Genomic DNA, 20,025 nt, shown 5'->3' on the forward strand with positions numbered 1-20,025 from the left:
AAAGTTGGTGCGATTCAATATTGACTTTATATACTTTATACTTTATATACTTTATACTTTACTTCACGTTACAACATCCTTTTCAAAAGTTCTTGATAAGACCATGATCATATATGACATTTGGGTAATATGATTGTCAAATTCCTTAATTATGCTACCTCTAGCAGAGCTTTAGGAGTCTAATGACCCTTCTTCATCAATTCTTGATGTGTGATTTTGTAATATAAAGAATTACATATTTTATTTAAGCAAGCAGTAGAATTCTCTTCTTTGCCAGTCCATGCGATTTGATTTTTTTGCACATCAGATTGCCAATAAACAGGTTGTCAGTTATAGAACTGAAGCTTCAGAATGTTTGCAAGTCATGCTTTTGCATTGCAAGAGCAGTTGTTGGTTTGTTGGTGATGGGACATTACGTTAAGAGTGTGATTTCAAACTAAAAATGAAATGACTTGTGTTGTTAATGCAACTGAATGGCTATTGCACTGTTCGAAATAGAGATCAAAAGATGGGGCAAAGTTTCGCTGGCTTCATAGCTCAGTGGTTAGAGCACTGGTCTTGTAAACCAGGGGTCGTGAGTTCAATTCTCACTGGAGCATTTGTGTTATTTTGAAACTGAATAGTTTGATACTTGAGCTTATCTATAAAAAATACCTGCTAAGGTTAAGGTTTATTATACTGAGAAAAAAATGTTCAGACTTAATAATTACATTACTTGGAGAGTTTTCATCCATTTCAGGTTTTCAAAAAAATGTTGTGGCAAAGAAAAAAAATACTTGTTGCTTCTGTGAAGCCGATCCTGAGGAAAACTACTCCAAACTAGGCACATTCAAATCAAAAATCTGCAAAAAAGGCCTTAAGAGTGAAAATCTCATTGCAAACTCTGCAAAAAATCCCCAGGAAACACATCATGAACATAAAAACTCTTCCCAGAAGTACCTAATAAAGTGGTGTTTTCCTAAGTGGTTTCTGCTTGCAAAACTCATTGTTTTTAAATGCCTTAATAAAATTCCATCTGCAAATAACCTAAAGATTCACACTGAGGTTTTTTCAGGAACTTTTGATCAAAACTTTTCCAAACACCATTAGGAGTTCAAAAAACACAAGTTTTGTTTGAAGTGTTGGACTGCGCACACACTCAGTTTTTTAATGAATTTTTGGAACAGGAACTGGTATGTGCACATGACGGCTTTTAAACTCAGGACAACTTGATGAGTTTTTCACGCAGAAGACTTTTCAAGAAATTTAGGACATTTCTTCCCCTGAATCGTCTTTTGTGTCATCTTTTTGGTTGTTTCCTGGACAATTTTGAGACAGCTTTTTTGAAAGGTTTTCCCATTGTTTCGGTGAAGTCTTTTTTTCTGGTAGCATTTTTCACTCCATTTAAACATGAAGAAACAGTTAGCTCTTTTAAGCAAAATCAATGGCAAAACACTCCAAAAAAAGTCTTGTTGCAAGCCCAGGCATGTATTAAGCTTTTCCACTGATTTGTATTGTAAAATACACAGCATGCTCCTGGTGGAAAACGCTAAAAGAATGGACATGTGACTTCTTTTAACCGCTTGGCATTTTTAGAAACCTGAAGTGGTCAAAAGACATTTAAAAATCTCAACATAGACAGAGCAAGTCAGTTTTACATATAATTTCTTATGTTCATTCTTTTGAGCAATGTTTGATAGGGTTTTCAAATGATTCCAGTGGTGGAAGCCGCCTGAAAAAAGATGTCATGTGCATATAGCCACCTAGTTGAAACTGAGTGGAAACTCTACAAATGCACCTGCAAATCTCATAGCTCCTTAAAAATTTGGAGTTTCTGCCCAGATTCTGCTCTGATAACTCAGCTAAAAACCTCTGTATGCACAGTCTTGTAGAGTTTCTGCCCTGAAAATGCAGGAAAAATAGAACTTAGTGTGAACACACACTCATAGCTATTTTGAGTGATTTATCCACTTCAGGGTTTGAAAAATGCCAGGTGAAAATAAAAGGGGATATTGCATCTTTGAAGCAGATCCTGCTGGAATTTGCTCTAAAGTAGACACTGTAAATCAAAAGGCTGCAAAGAAAAAGCTTTAGAAAAAAACTCTTCAAAAACACTTCAAGAACTCTTAAAAAGTGCTTTAGGAGCCACTTTATAAAGCTAAAACTCCTTTAAATGCTCCCCATTGAGAGGGTGTTTTTGCTTTAAAAAGTCTTCTTTTTTGAATGCCTCAATAAATCTCCATCTGCATATATCCTAATACTGACACAAAAAAAATTCAGATATCATTCTTAAATTTGGCACAATTGAAAAAATAAATGAAAATCATGGCCAGAGATCTAATGCTATGTGGAGACAAAGACTTTAGAGCAGATTTGCTTTCGTAAAAAGTTTCCACTTGAAAAACTCATGTTTTTTGAATGGTTCCATAAAACTCCATTTGCACATAGAGTAATACTGACCTGAAAAAATTTATGAAATCATTTTTAAATTTGGTACAATTGAAAATATAAATAAATCATCATGCTTCTCTTTATATTTTTTTACCAAGCCTTATCTTACAATCATTGCTTGTATGGGTTGTAAGTTTTCATATGCATTTCAAGTTGATATTTTTCCCATGTCAATGTCAAATTGGTACCTAAAGAAAAATCTTTGCACAGTTTATTTGCATTTCTCCCATGTAGCATAGTAAATGATCCTTAGGATGTACTGAGAGTACCCAAACCTCTAACAGACTGATCCCTACATTGCCTGAGAAATTGTTGCTTTTCGATGGCTTCATAGCTCAGAGGTTAGAGCACTGGTCTCGTAAACCAGGGGTCGTGAGTTCGACTCTCACTGAAGCCTTACAAACTCTTTGTCTCTCATATAAAACTTGCTGATCTGTTTGGTACGTGATATAAAGTTGGTGCGATTCAATATTGACTTTATGTGAAGTTACGACATCCTTTTCAAAAGTTCTTGATAAGACCATGATCATATATGACATTCGGGTAACATGTTTGTCAAATTCCTTAATTATGCTACCTCTAGCAGAGCTTGAGGAGTCTAATGACCTTTTTTAATCAATTCTTGATGTGTGATTTTGTAATATAAAGAATTACATATTTTATTTAAGCAAGCAGTAGAATTCTCTTCTTTGCCAGTCCATGCGATTTGATTTTTTTGCACATCAGATTGCCAATAAACAGGTTGTCAGTTATAGAACTGAAGCTTCAGAATGTTTGCAAGTCATGCTTTTGCATTGCAAGAGCAGTTGTTGGTTTGTTGGTGATGGGACATTATGTTAAGAGTGTGATTTCAACCTAAAAATGAATGGACTTGTGTTGTTAATGCAACTGAATGGCTATTGCACTGTTCGAAATAGAGATCAAAAGATGGGGCAAAGTTTCGCTGGCTTCATAGCTCAGTGGTTAGAGCACTGGTCTTGTAAACCGGGGGTCGTGAGTTCAATTCTCACTGGAGCCTTTGTGTTATTTTGAAACTGAATAGTTTGATACTTGAGCTTATCTATAAAAAATACCTGCTAAGGTTAAGGTTTATTATACTGAGAAAAAAATGTTCAGACTTAATAATTACATTACTTGGAGAGTTTTCATCCATTTCAGGTTTTCAAAAAAATGTTGTGGCAAAGAAAAAAAATACTTGTTGCTTCTGTGAAGCCGATCCTGAGGAAAACTACTCCAAACTAGGCACATTCAAATCAAAAATCTGCAAAAAAGGCCTTAAGAGTGAAAATCTCATTGCAAACTCTGCAAAAAATCCCCAGGAAACACATCATGAACATAAAAACTCTTCCCAGAAGTACCTAATAAAGTGGTGTTTTCCTAAGTGGTTTCTGCTTGCAAAACTCATTGTTTTTAAATGCCTTAATAAAATTCCATCTGCAAATAACCTAAAGATTCACACTGAGGTTTTTTCAGGAACTTTTGATCAAAACTTTTCCAAACACCATTAGGAGTTCAAAAAACACAAGTTTTGTTTGAAGTGTTGGACTGCGCACACACTCAGTTTTTTAATGAATTTTTGGAACAGGAACTGGTATGTGCATATGACGGCTTTTAAACTCAGGACAACTTGATGAGTTTTTCACGCAGAAGACTTTTCAAGAAATTTAGGACATTTCTTCCCCTGAATCGTCTTTTGTGTCATCTTTTTGGTTGTTTCCTGGACAATTTTGAGACAGCTTTTTTGAAAGGTTTTCCCATTGTTTCGGTGAAGTCTTTTTTTCTGGTAGCATTTTTCACTCCATTTAAACATGAAGAAACAGTTAGCTCTTTTAAGCAAAATCAATGGCAAAACACTCCAAAAAAAGTCTTGTTGCAAGCCCAGGCATGTATTAAGCTTTTCCACTGATTTGTATTGTAAAATACACAGCATGCTCCTGGTGGAAAACGCTAAAAGAATGGACATGTGACTTCTTTTAACCGCTTGGCATTTTTAGAAACCTGAAGTGGTCAAAAGACATTTAAAAATCTCAACATAGACAGAGCAAGTCAGTTTTACATATAATTTCTTATGTTCATTCTTTTGAGCAATGTTTGATAGGGTTTTCAAATGATTCCAGTGGTGGAAGCCGCCTGAAAAAAGATGTCATGTGCATATAGCCACCTAGTTGAAACTGAGTGGAAACTCTACAAATGCACCTGCAAATCTCATAGCTCCTTAAAAATTTGGAGTTTCTGCCCAGATTCTGCTCTGATAACTCAGCTAAAAACCTCTGTATGCACAGTCTGGTAGAGTTTCTGCCCTGAAAATGCAGGAAAAATAGAACTTAGTGTGAACACACACTCATAGCTATTTTGAGTGATTTATCCACTTCAGGGTTTGAAAAATGCCAGGTGAAAATAAAAGGGGATATTGCATCTTTGAAGCAGATCCTGCTGGAATTTGCTCTAAAGTAGACACTGTAAATCAAAAGGCTGCAAAGAAAAAGCTTTAGAAAAAAACTCTTCAAAAACACTTCAAGAACTCTTAAAAAGTGCTTTAGGAGCCACTTTATAAAGCTAAAACTCCTTTAAATGCTCCCCATTGAGAGGGTGTTTTTGCTTTAAAAAGTCTTCTTTTTTGAATGCCTCAATAAATCTCCATCTGCATATATCCTAATACTGACACAAAAAAAATTCAGATATCATTCTTAAATTTGGCACAATTGAAAAAATAAATGAAAATCATGGCCAGAGATCTAATGCTATGTGGAGACAAAGACTTTAGAGCAGATTTGCTTTCGTAAAAAGTTTCCACTTGAAAAACTCATGTTTTTTGAATGGTTCCATAAAACTCCATTTGCACATAGAGTAATACTGACCTGAAAAAATTTATGAAATCATTTTTAAATTTGGTACAATTGAAAATATAAATAAATCATCATGCTTCTCTTTATATTTTTTTTACCAAGCCTTATCTTACAATCATTGCTTGTATGGGTTGTAAGTTTTCATATGCATTTCAAGTTGATATTTTTCCCATGTCAATGTCAAATTGGTACCTAAAGAAAAATCTTTGCACAGTTTCTTTGCATTTCTCCCATGTAGCATAGTAAATGATCCTTAGGATGTACTGAGCGTACCCAAACCTCTAACAGACTGATCCCTACATTGCCTGAGAAATTGTTGCTTTTCGATGGCTTCATACCTCAGAGGTTAGAGCACTGGTCTCGTAAACCAGGGGTCGTGAGTTCGACTCTCACTGATGCCTTACAAACTCTTTGTCTCTCATATAAAACTTGCTGATCTGTTTGGTACGTGATATAAAGTTGGTGCGATTCAATATTGACTTTATATACTTTATACTTTATATACTTTATACTTTACTTCACGTTACAACATCCTTTTCAAAAGTTCTTGATAAGACCATGATCATATATGACATTTGGGTAATATGATTGTCAAATTCCTTAATTATGCTACCTCTAGCAGAGCTTTAGGAGTCTAATGACCCTTCTTCATCAATTCTTGATGTGTGATTTTGTAATATAAAGAATTACATATTTTATTTAAGCAAGCAGTAGAATTCTCTTCTTTGCCAGTCCATGCGATTTGATTTTTTTGCACATCAGATTGCCAATAAACAGGTTGTCAGTTATAGAACTGAAGCTTCAGAATGTTTGCAAGTCATGCTTTTGCATTGCAAGAGCAGTTGTTGGTTTGTTGGTGATGGGACATTACGTTAAGAGTGTGATTTCAAACTAAAAATGAAATGACTTGTGTTGTTAATGCAACTGAATGGCTATTGCACTGTTCGAAATAGAGATCAAAAGATGGGGCAAAGTTTCGCTGGCTTCATAGCTCAGTGGTTAGAGCACTGGTCTTGTAAACCAGGGGTCGTGAGTTCAATTCTCACTGGAGCATTTGTGTTATTTTGAAACTGAATAGTTTGATACTTGAGCTTATCTATAAAAAATACCTGCTAAGGTTAAGGTTTATTATACTGAGAAAAAAATGTTCAGACTTAATAATTACATTACTTGGAGAGTTTTCATCCATTTCAGGTTTTCAAAAAAATGTTGTGGCAAAGAAAAAAAATACTTGTTGCTTCTGTGAAGCCGATCCTGAGGAAAACTACTCCAAACTAGGCACATTCAAATCAAAAATCTGCAAAAAAGGCCTTAAGAGTGAAAATCTCATTGCAAACTCTGCAAAAAATCCCCAGGAAACACATCATGAACATAAAAACTCTTCCCAGAAGTACCTAATAAAGTGGTGTTTTCCTAAGTGGTTTCTGCTTGCAAAACTCATTGTTTTTAAATGCCTTAATAAAATTCCATCTGCAAATAACCTAAAGATTCACACTGAGGTTTTTTCAGGAACTTTTGATCAAAACTTTTCCAAACACCATTAGGAGTTCAAAAAACACAAGTTTTGTTTGAAGTGTTGGACTGCGCACACACTCAGTTTTTTAATGAATTTTTGGAACAGGAACTGGTATGTGCACATGACGGCTTTTAAACTCAGGACAACTTGATGAGTTTTTCACGCAGAAGACTTTTCAAGAAATTTAGGACATTTCTTCCCCTGAATCGTCTTTTGTGTCATCTTTTTGGTTGTTTCCTGGACAATTTTGAGACAGCTTTTTTGAAAGGTTTTCCCATTGTTTCGGTGAAGTCTTTTTTTCTGGTAGCATTTTTCACTCCATTTAAACATGAAGAAACAGTTAGCTCTTTTAAGCAAAATCAATGGCAAAACACTCCAAAAAAAGTCTTGTTGCAAGCCCAGGCATGTATTAAGCTTTTCCACTGATTTGTATTGTAAAATACACAGCATGCTCCTGGTGGAAAACGCTAAAAGAATGGACATGTGACTTCTTTTAACCGCTTGGCATTTTTAGAAACCTGAAGTGGTCAAAAGACATTTAAAAATCTCAACATAGACAGAGCAAGTCAGTTTTACATATAATTTCTTATGTTCATTCTTTTGAGCAATGTTTGATAGGGTTTTCAAATGATTCCAGTGGTGGAAGCCGCCTGAAAAAAGATGTCATGTGCATATAGCCACCTAGTTGAAACTGAGTGGAAACTCTACAAATGCACCTGCAAATCTCATAGCTCCTTAAAAATTTGGAGTTTCTGCCCAGATTCTGCTCTGATAACTCAGCTAAAAACCTCTGTATGCACAGTCTTGTAGAGTTTCTGCCCTGAAAATGCAGGAAAAATAGAACTTAGTGTGAACACACACTCATAGCTATTTTGAGTGATTTATCCACTTCAGGGTTTGAAAAATGCCAGGTGAAAATAAAAGGGGATATTGCATCTTTGAAGCAGATCCTGCTGGAATTTGCTCTAAAGTAGACACTGTAAATCAAAAGGCTGCAAAGAAAAAGCTTTAGAAAAAAACTCTTCAAAAACACTTCAAGAACTCTTAAAAAGTGCTTTAGGAGCCACTTTATAAAGCTAAAACTCCTTTAAATGCTCCCCATTGAGAGGGTGTTTTTGCTTTAAAAAGTCTTCTTTTTTGAATGCCTCAATAAATCTCCATCTGCATATATCCTAATACTGACACAAAAAAAATTCAGATATCATTCTTAAATTTGGCACAATTGAAAAAATAAATGAAAATCATGGCCAGAGATCTAATGCTATGTGGAGACAAAGACTTTAGAGCAGATTTGCTTTCGTAAAAAGTTTCCACTTGAAAAACTCATGTTTTTTGAATGGTTCCATAAAACTCCATTTGCACATAGAGTAATACTGACCTGAAAAAATTTATGAAATCATTTTTAAATTTGGTACAATTGAAAATATAAATAAATCATCATGCTTCTCTTTATATTTTTTTACCAAGCCTTATCTTACAATCATTGCTTGTATGGGTTGTAAGTTTTCATATGCATTTCAAGTTGATATTTTTCCCATGTCAATGTCAAATTGGTACCTAAAGAAAAATCTTTGCACAGTTTATTTGCATTTCTCCCATGTAGCATAGTAAATGATCCTTAGGATGTACTGAGAGTACCCAAACCTCTAACAGACTGATCCCTACATTGCCTGAGAAATTGTTGCTTTTCGATGGCTTCATAGCTCAGAGGTTAGAGCACTGGTCTCGTAAACCAGGGGTCGTGAGTTCGACTCTCACTGAAGCCCTACAAACTCTTTGTCTCTCATATAAAACTTGCTGATCTGTTTGGTACGTGATATAAAGTTGGTGCGATTCAATATTGACTTTATGTGAAGTTACGACATCCTTTTCAAAAGTTCTTGATAAGACCATGATCATATATGACATTCGGGTAACATGTTTGTCAAATTCCTTAATTATGCTACCTCTAGCAGAGCTTGAGGAGTCTAATGACCTTTTTTAATCAATTCTTGATGTGTGATTTTGTAATATAAAGAATTACATATTTTATTTAAGCAAGCAGTAGAATTCTCTTCTTTGCCAGTCCATGCGATTTGATTTTTTTGCACATCAGATTGCCAATAAACAGGTTGTCAGTTATAGAACTGAAGCTTCAGAATGTTTGCAAGTCATGCTTTTGCATTGCAAGAGCAGTTGTTGGTTTGTTGGTGATGGGACATTATGTTAAGAGTGTGATTTCAACCTAAAAATGAATGGACTTGTGTTGTTAATGCAACTGAATGGCTATTGCACTGTTCGAAATAGAGATCAAAAGATGGGGCAAAGTTTCGCTGGCTTCATAGCTCAGTGGTTAGAGCACTGGTCTTGTAAACCGGGGGTCGTGAGTTCAATTCTCACTGGAGCCTTTGTGTTATTTTGAAACTGAATAGTTTGATACTTGAGCTTATCTATAAAAAATACCTGCTAAGGTTAAGGTTTATTATACTGAGAAAAAAATGTTCAGACTTAATAATTACATTACTTGGAGAGTTTTCATCCATTTCAGGTTTTCAAAAAAATGTTGTGGCAAAGAAAAAAAATACTTGTTGCTTCTGTGAAGCCGATCCTGAGGAAAACTACTCCAAACTAGGCACATTCAAATCAAAAATCTGCAAAAAAGGCCTTAAGAGTGAAAATCTCATTGCAAACTCTGCAAAAAATCCCCAGGAAACACATCATGAACATAAAAACTCTTCCCAGAAGTACCTAATAAAGTGGTGTTTTCCTAAGTGGTTTCTGCTTGCAAAACTCATTGTTTTTAAATGCCTTAATAAAATTCCATCTGCAAATAACCTAAAGATTCACACTGAGGTTTTTTCAGGAACTTTTGATCAAAACTTTTCCAAACACCATTAGGAGTTCAAAAAACACAAGTTTTGTTTGAAGTGTTGGACTGCGCACACACTCAGTTTTTTAATGAATTTTTGGAACAGGAACTGGTATGTGCACATGACGGCTTTTAAACTCAGGACAACTTGATGAGTTTTTCACGCAGAAGACTTTTCAAGAAATTTAGGACATTTCTTCCCCTGAATCGTCTTTTGTGTCATCTTTTTGGTTGTTTCCTGGACAATTTTGAGACAGCTTTTTTGAAAGGTTTTCCCATTGTTTCGGTGAAGTCTTTTTTTCTGGTAGCATTTTTCACTCCATTTAAACATGAAGAAACAGTTAGCTCTTTTAAGCAAAATCAATGGCAAAACACTCCAAAAAAAGTCTTGTTGCAAGCCCAGGCATGTATTAAGCTTTTCCACTGATTTGTATTGTAAAATACACAGCATGCTCCTGGTGGAAAACGCTAAAAGAATGGACATGTGACTTCTTTTAACCGCTTGGCATTTTTAGAAACCTGAAGTGGTCAAAAGACATTTAAAAATCTCAACATAGACAGAGCAAGTCAGTTTTACATATAATTTCTTATGTTCATTCTTTTGAGCAATGTTTGATAGGGTTTTCAAATGATTCCAGTGGTGGAAGCCGCCTGGAAAAAGATGTCATGTGCATATAGCCACCTAGTTGAAACTGAGTGGAAACTCTACAAATGCACCTGCAAATCTCATAGCTCCTTAAAAATTTGGAGTTTCTGCCCAGATTCTGCTCTGATAACTCAGCTAAAAACCTCTGTATGCACAGTCTTGTAGAGTTTCTGCCCTGAAAATGCAGGAAAAATAGAACTTAGTGTGAACACACACTCATAGCTATTTTGAGTGATTTATCCACTTCAGGGTTTGAAAAATGCCAGGTGAAAATAAAAGGGGATATTGCATCTTTGAAGCAGATCCTGCTGGAATTTGCTCTAAAGTAGACACTGTAAATCAAAAGGCTGCAAAGAAAAAGCTTTAGAAAAAAACTCTTCAAAAACACTTCAAGAACTCTTAAAAAGTGCTTTAGGAGCCACTTTATAAAGCTAAAACTCCTTTAAATGCTCCCCATTGAGAGGGTGTTTTTGCTTTAAAAAGTCTTCTTTTTTGAATGCCTCAATAAATCTCCATCTGCATATATCCTAATACTGACACAAAAAAAATTCAGATATCATTCTTAAATTTGGCACAATTGAAAAAATAAATGAAAATCATGGCCAGAGATCTAATGCTATGTGGAGACAAAGACTTTAGAGCAGATTTGCTTTCGTAAAAAGTTTCCACTTGAAAAACTCATGTTTTTTGAATGGTTCCATAAAACTCCATTTGCACATAGAGTAATACTGACCTGAAAAAATTTATGAAATCATTTTTAAATTTGGTACAATTGAAAATATAAATAAATCATCATGCTTCTCTTTATATTTTTTTTACCAAGCCTTATCTTACAATCATTGCTTGTATGGGTTGTAAGTTTTCATATGCATTTCAAGTTGATATTTTTCCCATGTCAATGTCAAATTGGTACCTAAAGAAAAATCTTTGCACAGTTTCTTTGCATTTCTCCCATGTAGCATAGTAAATGATCCTTAGGATGTACTGAGCGTACCCAAACCTCTAACAGACTGATCCCTACATTGCCTGAGAAATTGTTGCTTTTCGATGGCTTCATACCTCAGAGGTTAGAGCACTGGTCTCGTAAACCAGGGGTCGTGAGTTCGACTCTCACTGATGCCTTACAAACTCTTTGTCTCTCATATAAAACTTGCTGATCTGTTTGGTACGTGATATAAAGTTGGTGCGATTCAATGTAACATAGTTAGTAAGGCCGAAAAAAGACATTTGTCCATCCAGTTCAGCCTATATTCCATCATAATAAATCCCCAGATCTACGTCCTTCTACAGAACCTAATAATTGTATGATACAATATTGTTCTGCTCCAGGAAGACATCCAGGCCTCTCTTGAACCCCTCGACTGAGTTCGCCATCACCACCTCCTCAGGCAAGCAATTCCAGATTCTCACTGCCCTAACAGTAAAGAATCCTCTTCTATGTTGGTGGAAAAACCTTCTCTCCTCCAGACGCAAAGAATGCCCCCTTGTGCCCGTCACCTTCCTTGGTATAAACAGATCCTCAGCGAGATATTTGTATTGTCCCCTTATATACTTATACATGGTTATTAGATCGCCCCCTCAGTCGTCTTTTTTCTAGACTAAATAATCCTAATTTCGCTAATCTATCTGGGTATTGTAGTTCTCCCATCCCCTTTATTAATTTTGTTGCCCTCCTTTGTACTCTCTCTAGTTCCATTATATCCTTCCTGAGCACCGGTGCCCAAAACTGGACACAGTACTCCATGTGCGGTCTAACTAGGGATTTGTACAGAGGCAGTATAATGCTCTCATCATGTGTATCCAGACCTCTTTTAATGCACCCCATGATCCTGTTTGCCTTGGCAGCTGCTGCCTGGCACTGGCTGCTCCAGGTAAGTTTATCATTAACTAGGATCCCCAAGTCCTTCTCCCTGTCAGATTTACCCAGTGGTTTCCCGTTCAGTGTGTAATGGTGATATTGATTCCCTCTTCCCATGTGTATAACCTTACATTTATCATTGTTAAACCTCATCTGCCACCTTTCAGCCCAAGTTTCCAACTTATCCAGATCCATCTGTAGCAGAATACTATCTTCTCTTGTATTAACTGCTTTACATAGTTTTGTATCATCTGCAAATATCGATATTTTACTGTGTAAACCTTCTACCAGATCATTAATGAATATGTTGAAGAGAACAGGTCCCAATACTGACCCCTGCGGTACCCCACTGGTCACAGCGACCCAGTTAGAGACTATACCATTTATAACCACCCTCTGCTTTCTATCACTAAGCCAGTTACTAACCCATTTACACACATTTTCCCCCAGACCAAGCATTCTCATTTTGTGTACCAACCTCTTGTGCGGCACGGTATCAAACGCTTTGGAAAAATCGAGATATACCACGTCCAATGACTCACCGTGGTCCAGTCTATAGCTTACCTCTTCATAAAAACTGATTAGATTGGTTTGACAGGAGCGATTTCTCATAAACCCATGCTGATATGGAGTTAAACAGTTATTCTCATTGAGATAATCCAGAATAACATCCCTCAGAAACCCTTCAAATATTTTACCAACAATAGAGGTTAGACTTACTGGCCTATAATTTCCAGGTTCCCTTTTAGAGCCCTTTTTGAATATTGGCACCACATTTGCTATGCGCCAGTCCTGCGGAACAGACCCTGTCGCTATAGAGTCACTAAAAATAAGAAATAATGGTTTATCTATTACATTACTTAGTTCTCTTAGTACTCGTGGGTGTATGCCATCCGGACCCGGAGATTTATCTATTTTAATCTTATTTAGCCGGTTTCGCACCCCTTCTTGGGTTAGATTGGTGACTCTTAATATAGGGTTTTCATTGTTTCTTGGGATTTCACCTAGCATTTCATTTTCCACCGTGAATACCGTGGAGAAGAAGGTGTTTAATATGTTAGCTTTTTCCTCGTCATCTACAACCATTCTTTCCTCACTATTTTTTAAGGGGCCTACATTTTCAGTTTTTATTCTTTTACTATTGATATAGTTGAAGAACAGTTTGGGATTAGTTTTACTCTCCTTAGCAATGTGCTTCTCTGTTTCCTTTTTGGCAGCTTTAATTAGTTTTTTAGATAAAGTATTTTTCTCCCTATAGTTTTTTAGAGCTTCAATGGTGCCATCCTGCTTTAGTAGTGCAAATGCTTTCTTTTTACTGTTAATTGCCTGTCTTACTTCTTTGTTTAGCCACATTGGGTTTTTCCTATTTCTAGTCCTTTTATTCCCACAAGGTATAAACCGCTTACACTGCCTATTTAGGATGTTCTTAAACATTTCCCATTTATTATCTGTATTCTCATTTCTGAGGATATTGTCCCAGTCTACCAGATTAAGGGCATCTCTAAGCTGTTCAAACTTTGCCTTCCTAAAGTTCAATGTTTTTGTGACTCCCTGACAAGTCCCCCTAGTGAAAGACAGGTGAAACTGCACAATATTGTGGTCGCTATTTCCTAAATGCCCAACCACCTGAAGATTTGTTATTCTGTCAGGTCTATTAGATAGTATTAGGTCTAAAAGTGCTGCTCCTCTGGTTGGATTCTGCACCAATTGTGAAAGATAATTTTTCTTGGTTATTAGCAGAAACCTGTTGCCTTTATGGGTTTCACAGGTTTCTGTTTCCCAGTTAATATCCGGGTAGTTAAAGTCCCCCATAACCAGGACCTCATTATGGGTTGCAGCTTCATCTATCTGCTTTAGAAGTAGACTTTCCATGCTTTCTGTTATATTTGGGGGTTTGTAACAGACCCCAATGAGAATTTTGTTACCATTTTTCCCTCCATGAATTTCAACCCATATGGACTCGACATCCTCATTCCCTTCGCTAATATCCTCCCTTAAAGTGGACTTTAGACAAGACTTTACATACAGACAAACCCCTCCTCCTCTCCGATTTTTACGATCCTTTCTAAACAGACTGTAACCCTGTAAGTTAACTGCCCAGTCATAGCTTTCATCTAACCATGTCTCGGTTATTCCCACTATGTCAAAGTTACCTGTAGATATTTCTGCTTCTAGTTCTTCCATCTTGTTTGTCAGGCTTCTGGCGTTTGCGAGCATGCAGTTTAGAGGATTTTGTTTTGTTCCAATCTCCTCACTGTGGATTGTTTTAGAAATGTTCTTACCTCCCTTCTGAGTATGTTTTCCTGGGTCGTCTTTGTTCGAGTCTAATGTTTTTCTTCCCGTCCCCTCTTCTTCTAGTTTAACGCCCTCCTGATGAGTGTAGCGAGTCTTCTGGCGAATGTGTGTTTCCCAGGTTTGTTGAGGTGTAGTCCGTCTCTGGCGAGGAGTCCATCATACCAGTAATTCACACCGTGGTCCAGGAATCCAAATCCTTGTTGTCTGCACCATCGTCTTAGCCAGTTGTTTGCATCAAGGATCCTGTTCCATCTCCTGGTGCCATGCCCATCTACTGGAAGGATAGAAGAAAAAACTACCTGTGCATCCAGTTCCTTTACTTTCTTCCCCAACTCTTCAAAGTCCTTGCAGATTGTCGGTAGGTCCTTCCTTGCCGTGTCATTGGTGCCAACATGTATCAGAAGAAATGGGTGGACGTCCTTGGAGCTGAAGAGCTTTGGTATCCTATCGGTCACATCCTTGATCATCGCACCTGGAAGGCAGCATACTTCTCTTGCAGTTTTGTCCGGTCTGCAGATGGCTGCTTCTGTGCCTCTCAGTAGTGAGTCTCCCACCACCACCACTCTTCGTTGCTTCTTGGCTGTACTTTTTGCTGTCACTTGTTGCTGTGTGCCCTTTTCTTTTTTGCTTGCTGGTATTGCTTCATTCTTAGGTGTGCCATCTTCATCCTCTACAAAGATTTGATATCGGTTCTTCAGTTGTGTGGTTGGTGATTTCTCCATGGTCTTCTTGCTTCTTTTGGTCACATGCTTCCACTCATCTGCTTTTGGAGGTTCTCTGACACTTTTTGCACCTTCTGTGACCAGTAGAGATGCTTCTGTTCTGTCTAGAAAGTCTTCATTCTCTTTGATGAGTTTCAAAGTTGCTATTCTTTCTTCCAGACCATATTGACTTTATATACTTTATACTTTATATACTTTATACTTTACTTCACGTTACAACATCCTTTTCAAAAGTTCTTGATAAGACCATGATCATATATGACATTTGGGTAATATGATTGTCAAATTCCTTAATTATGCTACCTCTAGCAGAGCTTTAGGAGTCTAATGACCCTTCTTCATCAATTCTTGATGTGTGATTTTGTAATATAAAGAATTACATATTTTATTTAAGCAAGCAGTAGAATTCTCTTCTTTGCCAGTCCATGCGATTTGATTTTTTTGCACATCAGATTGCCAATAAACAGGTTGTCAGTTATAGAACTGAAGCTTCAGAATGTTTGCAAGTCATGCTTTTGCATTGCAAGAGCAGTTGTTGGTTTGTTGGTGATGGGACATTACGTTAAGAGTGTGATTTCAAACTAAAAATGAAATGACTTGTGTTGTTAATGCAACTGAATGGCTATTGCACTGTTCGAAATAGAGATCAAAAGATGGGGCAAAGTTTCGCTGGCTTCATAGCTCAGTGGTTAGAGCACTGGTCTTGTAAACCAGGGGTCGTGAGTTCAATTCTCACTGGAGCCTTTGTGTTATTTTGAAACTGAATAGTTTGATACTTGAGCTTATCTATAAAAAATACCTGCTAAGGTTAAGGTTTATTATACTGAGAAAAAAATGTTCAGATGTAATAATTACATTACTTGGAGAGTTTTCATCCATTTCAGGTTTTCAAAAAAATGTTGTGGCAAAGAAAAAAAATACTTGTTGCTTCTGTGAAGCCGATCCTGAGGAAAACTACTCCAAACTAGGCACATTCAAATCAAAAATCTGCAAAAAAGGCCTTAAGAGTGAAAATCTCATTGCAAACTCTGCAAAAAATCCCCAGGAAACACATCATGAACATAAAAACTCTTCCCAGAAGTACCTAATAAAGTGGTGTTTTCCTAAGTGGTTTCTGCTTGCAAAACTCATTGTTTTTAAATGCCTTAATAAAATTCCATCTGCAAATAACCTAAAGATTCACACTGAGGTTTTTTCAGGAACTTTTGATCAAAACTTTTCCAAACACCATTAGGAGTTCAAAAAACACAAGTTTTGTTTGAAGTGTTGGACTGCGCACACACTCAGTTTTTTAATGAATTTTTGGAACAGGAACTGGTATGTGCATATGACGGCTTTTAAACTCAGGACAACTTGATGAGTTTTTCACGCAGAAGACTTTTCAAGAAATTTAGGACATTTCTTCCCCTGAATCGTCTTTTGTGTCATCTTTTTGGTTGTTTCCTGGACAATTTTGAGACAGCTTTTTTGAAAGGTTTTCCCATTGTTTCGGTGAAGTCTTTTTTTCTGGTAGCATTTTTCACTCCATTTAAACATGAAGAAACAGTTAGCTCTTTTAAGCAAAATCAATGGCAAAACACTCCAAAAAAAGTCTTGTTGCAAGCCCAGGCATGTATTAAGCTTTTCCACTGATTTGTATTGTAAAATACACAGCATGCTCCTGGTGGAAAACGCTAAAAGAATGGACATGTGACTTCTTTTAACCGCTTGGCATTTTTAGAAACCTGAAGTGGTCAAAAGACATTTAAAAATCTCAACATAGACAGAGCAAGTCAGTTTTACATATAATTTCTTATGTTCATTCTTTTGAGCAATGTTTGATAGGGTTTTCAAATGATTCCAGTGGTGGAAGCCGCCTGAAAAAAGATGTCATGTGCATATAGCCACCTAGTTGAAACTGAGTGGAAACTCTACAAATGCACCTGCAAATCTCATAGCTCCTTAAAAATTTGGAGTTTCTGCCCAGATTCTGCTCTGATAACTCAGCTAAAAACCTCTGTATGCACAGTCTTGTAGAGTTTCTGCCCTGAAAATGCAGGAAAAATAGAACTTAGTGTGAACACACACTCATAGCTATTTTGAGTGATTTATCCACTTCAGGGTTTGAAAAATGCCAGGTGAAAATAAAAGGGGATATTGCATCTTTGAAGCAGATCCTGCTGGAATTTGCTCTAAAGTAGACACTGTAAATCAAAAGGCTGCAAAGAAAAAGCTTTAGAAAAAACTCTTCAAAAACACTTCAAGAACTCTTAAAAAGTGCTTTAGGAGCCACTTTATAAAGCTAAAACTCCTTTAAATGCTCCCCATTGAGAGGGTGTTTTTGCTTTAAAAAGTCTTCTTTTTTGAATGCCTCAATAAATCTCCATCTGCATATATCCTAATACTGACACAAAAAAAATTCAGATATCATTCTTAAATTTGGCACAATTGAAAAAATAAATGAAAATCATGGCCAGAGATCTAATGCTATGTGGAGACAAAGACTTTAGAGCAGATTTGCTTTCGTAAAAAGTTTCCACTTGAAAAACTCATGTTTTTTGAATGGTTCCATAAAACTCCATTTGCACATAGAGTAATACTGACCTGAAAAAATTTATGAAATCATTTTTAAATTTGGTACAATTGAAAATATAAATAAATCATCATGCTTCTCTTTATATTTTTTTTACCAAGCCTTATCTTACAATCATTGCTTGTATGGGTTGTAAGTTTTCATATGCATTTCAAGTTGATATTTTTCCCATGTCAATGTCAAATTGGTACCTAAAGAAAAATCTTTGCACAGTTTCTTTGCATTTCTCCCATGTAGCATAGTAAATGATCCTTAGGATGTACTGAGCGTACCCAAACCTCTAACAGACTGATCCCTACATTGCCTGAGAAATTGTTGCTTTTCGATGGCTTCATAGCTCAGAGGTTAGAGCACTGGTCTCGTAAACCAGGGGTCGTGAGTTCGACTCTCACTGATGCCTTACAAACTCTTTGTCTCTCATATAAAACTTGCTGATCTGTTTGGTACGTGATATAAAGTTGGTGCGATTCAATATTGACTTTATATACTTTATACTTTATATACTTTATACTTTACTTCACGTTACAACATCCTTTTCAAAAGTTCTTGATAAGACCATGATCATATATGACATTTGGGTAATATGATTGTCAAATTCCTTAATTATGCTACCTCTAGCAGAGCTTTAGGAGTCTAATGACCCTTCTTCATCAATTCTTGATGTGTGATTTTGTAATATAAAGAATTACATATTTTATTTAAGCAAGCAGTAGAATTCTCTTCTTTGCCAGTCCATGCGATTTGATTTTTTTGTACATCAGATTGCCAATAAACAGGTTGTCAGTTATAGAACTGAAGCTTCAGAATGTTTGCAAGTCATGCTTTTGCATTGCAAGAGCAGTTGTTGGTTTGTTGGTGATGGGACATTACGTTAAGAGTGTGATTTCAAACTAAAAATGAAATGACTTGTGTTGTTAATGCAACTGAATGGCTATTGCACTGTTCGAAATAGAGATCAAAAGATGGGGCAAAGTTTCGCTGGCTTCATAGCTCAGTGGTTAGAGCACTGGTCTTGTAATCCAGGGGTCGTGAGTTCAATTCTCACTGGAGCCTTTGTGTTATTTTGAAACTGAATAGTTTGATACTTGAGCTTATCTATAAAAAATACCTGCTAAGGTGAAGGTTTATTATACTGAGAAAAAAATGTTCAGATGTAATAATTCCATTACTTGGATAGTTTTCATCCATTTCAGGTTTTCAAAAAAACGTTGCGGCAAAGAAAAAAAAAACTTGTTGTTTCTGTGAAGCCGATCCTGAGGAAAACTACTCCAAACTAGGCACATTCAAATCAAAAATCTGCAAAAAAGGCCTTAAGAGTGAAAATCTCATTGCAAACTCTGCAAAAAATCCCCAGGAAACACATCATGAACATAAAAACTCTTCCCAGAAGTACCTAATAAAGTGGTGTTTTCCTAAGTGGTTTCTGCTTGCAAAACTCATTGTTTTTAAATGCCTTAATAAAATTCCATCTGCAAATAACCTAAAGATTCACACTGAGGTTTTTTCAGGAACTTTTGATCAAAACTTTTCCAAACACCATTAGGAGTTCAAAAAACACAAGTTTTGTTTGAAGTGTTGGACTGCGCACACACTCAGTTTTTTAATGAATTTTTGGAACAGGAACTGGTATGTGCATATGACGGCTTTTAAACTCAGGACAACTTGATGAGTTTTTCACGCAGAAGACTTTTCAAGAAATTTAGGACATTTCTTCCCCTGAATCGTCTTTTGTGTCATCTTTTTGGTTGTTTCCTGGACAATTTTGAGACAGCTTTTTTGAAAGGTTTTCCCATTGTTTCGGTGAAGTCTTTTTTTCTGGTAGCATTTTTCACTCCATTTAAACATGAAGAAACAGTTAGCTCTTTTAAGCAAAATCAATGGCAAAACACTCCAAAAAAAGTCTTGTTGCAAGCCCAGGCATGTATTAAGCTTTTCCACTGATTTGTATTGTAAAATACACAGCATGCTCCTGGTGGAAAACGCTAAAAGAATGGACATGTGACTTCTTTTAACCGCTTGGCATTTTTAGAAACCTGAAGTGGTCAAAAGACATTTAAAAACCTCAACATAGACAGAGCAAGTCAGTTTTACATATAATTTCTTATGTTCATTCTTTTGAGCAATGTTTGATAGGGTTTTCAAATGATTCCAGTGGTGGAAGCCGCCTGAAAAAAGATGTCATGTGCATATAGCCACCTAGTTGAAACTGAGTGGAAACTCTACAAATGCACCTGCAAATCTCATAGCTCCTTAAAAATTTGGAGTTTCTGCCCAGATTCTGCTCTGATAACT

At 36.3% G+C, this 20,025-nt stretch overlaps 9 non-coding genes across 9 annotated transcripts; all 9 read left to right on the forward strand.

Annotated features, from left to right (window-relative positions):
- The first annotated feature begins 2,754 nt into the window (after positions 1–2,754).
- Positions 2,755–2,827, forward strand: TRNAT-CGU (transfer RNA threonine (anticodon CGU)). The gene has a single exon. It is a non-coding gene; the product is annotated as a tRNA-Thr (tRNA).
- Positions 2,828–3,375: 548 nt separating this feature from the next.
- Positions 3,376–3,448, forward strand: TRNAT-UGU (transfer RNA threonine (anticodon UGU)). The gene has a single exon. It is a non-coding gene; the product is annotated as a tRNA-Thr (tRNA).
- Positions 3,449–5,604: 2,156 nt separating this feature from the next.
- TRNAT-CGU (transfer RNA threonine (anticodon CGU)) lies at positions 5,605–5,677 on the forward strand. Its single transcript has one exon. It is a non-coding gene; the product is annotated as a tRNA-Thr (tRNA).
- Positions 5,678–8,485: 2,808 nt separating this feature from the next.
- TRNAT-CGU (transfer RNA threonine (anticodon CGU)) lies at positions 8,486–8,558 on the forward strand. The gene has a single exon. It is a non-coding gene; the product is annotated as a tRNA-Thr (tRNA).
- A 548-nt stretch (positions 8,559–9,106) lies between these two features.
- On the forward strand, positions 9,107–9,179 carry TRNAT-UGU (transfer RNA threonine (anticodon UGU)). Its single transcript has one exon. It is a non-coding gene; the product is annotated as a tRNA-Thr (tRNA).
- Positions 9,180–11,335: 2,156 nt separating this feature from the next.
- TRNAT-CGU (transfer RNA threonine (anticodon CGU)) lies at positions 11,336–11,408 on the forward strand. Its single transcript has one exon. It is a non-coding gene; the product is annotated as a tRNA-Thr (tRNA).
- Positions 11,409–15,832: 4,424 nt separating this feature from the next.
- On the forward strand, positions 15,833–15,905 carry TRNAT-UGU (transfer RNA threonine (anticodon UGU)). The gene has a single exon. It is a non-coding gene; the product is annotated as a tRNA-Thr (tRNA).
- Positions 15,906–18,060: 2,155 nt separating this feature from the next.
- TRNAT-CGU (transfer RNA threonine (anticodon CGU)) lies at positions 18,061–18,133 on the forward strand. Its single transcript has one exon. It is a non-coding gene; the product is annotated as a tRNA-Thr (tRNA).
- Positions 18,134–18,713: 580 nt separating this feature from the next.
- Positions 18,714–18,786, forward strand: TRNAT-UGU (transfer RNA threonine (anticodon UGU)). The gene has a single exon. It is a non-coding gene; the product is annotated as a tRNA-Thr (tRNA).
- The last annotated feature ends 1,239 nt before the right edge of the window (positions 18,787–20,025 follow it).

This window comes from Ranitomeya imitator, chromosome 1, assembly GCF_032444005.1.
Source record: "Ranitomeya imitator isolate aRanImi1 chromosome 1, aRanImi1.pri, whole genome shotgun sequence".
Classification (NCBI taxonomy): domain Eukaryota; kingdom Metazoa; phylum Chordata; class Amphibia; order Anura; family Dendrobatidae; genus Ranitomeya; species Ranitomeya imitator.